Genomic DNA, 3,483 nt, shown 5'->3' with positions numbered 1-3,483 from the left:
AAGGGAGGTATGTTAGCATCCAGAACCTGCGGCAGATATATGGGCGGGTCCACAGACCTGTCGCCAGGACAATGGCCACCATATTCCCAGAATCCATTGGGTTCAACTCCCAGCTTTACCTGGGACTACTATGTCACAGCCTGTATATATGACACGATTCCTCCATTTCTCTCTCTCCCCTCTCTCTTTCTGCGCCTCTATCCCCCCACCCCCTCTCAATTAAACCTCTTACACGTGGAACTGTCTAGGCCTGGTGTGATACTTGGAGACGCGACCACCACCACCCAAACACATCAAGCAGCAGAAAGATCAAGAGAGGGACACGAGTCCTAAGTGTTGGCCTTCTAGAGAATGTGACTGTTAGGGAAGAGGCCAGCATCTTCTGTTTTACATGCCCCAGAATTATCATGGTTAACTAACTGGATGACTACACAGATGGCACATGGCATATTAAACATTTGAGAGTGTTTGGCTGACTACAGAGCTTATGTTCTCATTAAATTGCACAGCTAATGTAGCCTTTGGGGGTGCTCTTTGGATAGTGATATGCAGGGTGGGAAGATTCTGTTTGACATTTATTGGGATTTTAGTTACCCCCTCCCCCACGCCCCAAAAAGGATTTCTTGTCCTTTACAAGAATTAGTGTCCTACACAGCACTCAAGTTAGAGTCCTATTTTTCAGGCCCCGCAGACGGAGGACAGATGTTTCTTCATGCTTGCAAAGGTCTTTATGTGGCTGACTCAGAAAATAAGATTGTATCTTGTTCTGAAAGTTGTAGAGAAATGGCATCGGGCAGATCATTCCAAATAAGAGCCAAATCAAAGGAATTATCGCAGAGTGTGTGATGTTTAAACCCAAGACAGCAAGGTGTTATTGAGTGCATGGCTGGGAACTCTGCATTTCAAAGTTCATTTTGGACCTGGACCATTACAGATGTCTCCTGCCCTGAGTTCCGGGCTGACACTGTCTGACTGACAGCTATGCAGGTGAGGCAGGGTGGTACTTTGGCAACACTCAGAACTGCATGGACCATGGAGTGCAAGTGGGAACTTGGCCGTCAGGCAAGGAGACTATCCAGATGAATAGAAATTTGCAGTGAGCTCAGAAAAATTCCACTGGACTGTGTGGGCATATTTGAAATACTCACTATGGAAACATAGTGATGCTTAGAAGACCATCTCACAAGGAGTCGGAATGGCAACCTATGAAAAGGTTCCTTAGGGAAAACGCAGATTCATTGTCACTATGTGTAAATGTTCACGCACGTGTATGATGTATTCGCATGGGCATGCTTGCCACAGCTTGCATGTGGAAGTTGGAGGACAACTGTGTGGAGCTGGCTCTCTTTTCAGCTTTACATGGGTGTCAGGGTTCAATCTGAGGTCACAAGGCTTACGTGGGTCGTCCGGGAGCAAGCACCTTACCCTTTGAGCTGTGTCCCATGTCAGAAAGTCCACTGTTGGGCTACAGAGCATCATGGTGTTGCAATGCCAGGATTTACAGACCAGATACAGATTTACAGATTTAAGTTCAGATACCAGGTTCTTTGTACTTCTTAGCCATGTTCCCTCAGAGCTGGGTGGTGCATTTTCATGAGGAAGGGGCCCAGCTGCCCTCATTGTCCCTTGGGGTACCCTTATAACCTGCAGAAGCACTTGAGGGGCAGCAGGCACTCAGTATTTGTAGGGAAGTACTTACATCTCTAAAAGAGGGACCAAGATGGAGACAGAAAGTGACAAGAATAATTGCTGGGAAAGGTCTCTAACTCCATGTCACCACAGAGACAAGTGTCCTCTGGGCTTCCTGTCCGGATTTCTTTCTGGGTTGCTGCAGTAAAGGATCCTGACAGCATCGACTCAAGGAAGCAAGGGCTCATTTTGAATCACAGGTTCAGGGGCTGGTCACCACGGCAATAGGTTGTCATGGCAACAGGCGTCATGGCAGCAGGCGCTTGAAGCAGTGGTCCACAGTCAGGAGGAAGAAAGCCATGAATACTCAAGTTCAGCTCATTTTCTCCTTTCATACAGTCATGGATTAGTATCCCCCTCCTATTCCTCCTCCACTTATCCCCCAGAGTGGGTGAATCTCCCCACATTAATTAACCTAATCAAGGGTATTCTCCATGGGCATTCCCAGAGGCCCATTTCCCAGGCTGTTCTAGATCTCAAGTTGACAGTGACTTTTACTGTTACTGGTACACAGCTCTATTGAAGACAGAGGGCTGACTTTTTTCTAGGCCTAGTGAAGTCTAGAGGACAGAGGACATGCACTGCAGGGAGTCCTCTGCATAGCAGAAAGTCCGGTGGTGGTATGCCCTTCGTCCGGGCAGAAGCTAATCCTCTATGGCACACCCAGACTACGGCTGCCTTGCCACATGACCAACCTGATATTTATGTCCAGAGCTCTAGAATAAAAAAACCTCAGAAACTTCGAGCTCCAGGGATTTGTCCCTGGACGGACTCTGAGCTAGATGATAGGCATTTTCCAGCTTCCATATTAAAGCCAGAGAGGGCAGAGCAGCTCTAAGTTCTGTTCACCTGCAAAAGCCAAGGACTTCCTGAGAACCATCTCTTCAGTATCCTGCCGCCCTGCCGATGCCGCCCCGCCGACCATGTCAGCTCCGCTCCAGTCTGTTTTAAACAGCCTATCTTTGCTGGTGCCTAGCTCTCGGATGGGGATGCCCTGCAGAGAGCTGTCTTTTAGGGTGGTTTTCTGCTCCCTTGCTTCGAGTTCTTCAGTGAAAAGTTGTGTTCGTGTCATGAAAGGGAATCATGTCAAAGGCCGGGGAGGGGGGCAGGGGACGGGGGGGGGGGGGGGGGGGGGGGGGGGGGGGGTGTGTGTAGAAATGAGTGATATGCAAGCGCTAAAGAAAGCCACTCAGCCTTAGCCCAAGCGAACCATTACCGCCCACTCCCCCAGCAGGCAGTTTAGGCAACAGCAGGCCCACAGGCTCACTAGGTCGGTCACAGGGGTTACACACAAGTCAGATCTGCCCCTCTCTAGTCTCCTCTCACTCAAAGAAACCTGTCCCTTCTCTCAAGGCCCATTCTGATTATGTGATACAACACCCAGGCCACTCAGCTCATTTCAGCTTTGCAAGAACCTAAAATCCTCTCCGACACCCATCTTTACCAGAGGGAACGGGAGAAAAAGGGTCACTTTATCTTCCAGCAGGAAAACAGTTTGTGTGACTGAGGGCTGCGGTCCCTGGGTGTGAGTGAGTCTTGGAGGCAGCTAAAGTACTTGATGTGTGTTGGCCCCACATGCTACATGCCTCAAGCTATTTGAAGAAAACATGGAAAACAAAGAGAGCAAGGCCACGGGGCCACAGGGCTGAGGGTGAGAGAGCTTGGGTCCCCTTATCTCTGTGCCCAATAGTGTAGTCAGCCAGAGAGGCAAAGCTAGGGCCACAGCTTCTAATCTGGAACACAGAATGAATTCAAAATGCTCAGCGAAACTCGTCCCTTCCTCCTCCTCCTCCT

Source organism: Mastomys coucha, unplaced genomic scaffold, assembly GCF_008632895.1.
Source record: "Mastomys coucha isolate ucsf_1 unplaced genomic scaffold, UCSF_Mcou_1 pScaffold22, whole genome shotgun sequence".
Classification (NCBI taxonomy): domain Eukaryota; kingdom Metazoa; phylum Chordata; class Mammalia; order Rodentia; family Muridae; genus Mastomys; species Mastomys coucha.
The sequence above is the reverse complement of the archived record's forward strand: the minus strand, read 5'-3'. Positions refer to the sequence as shown.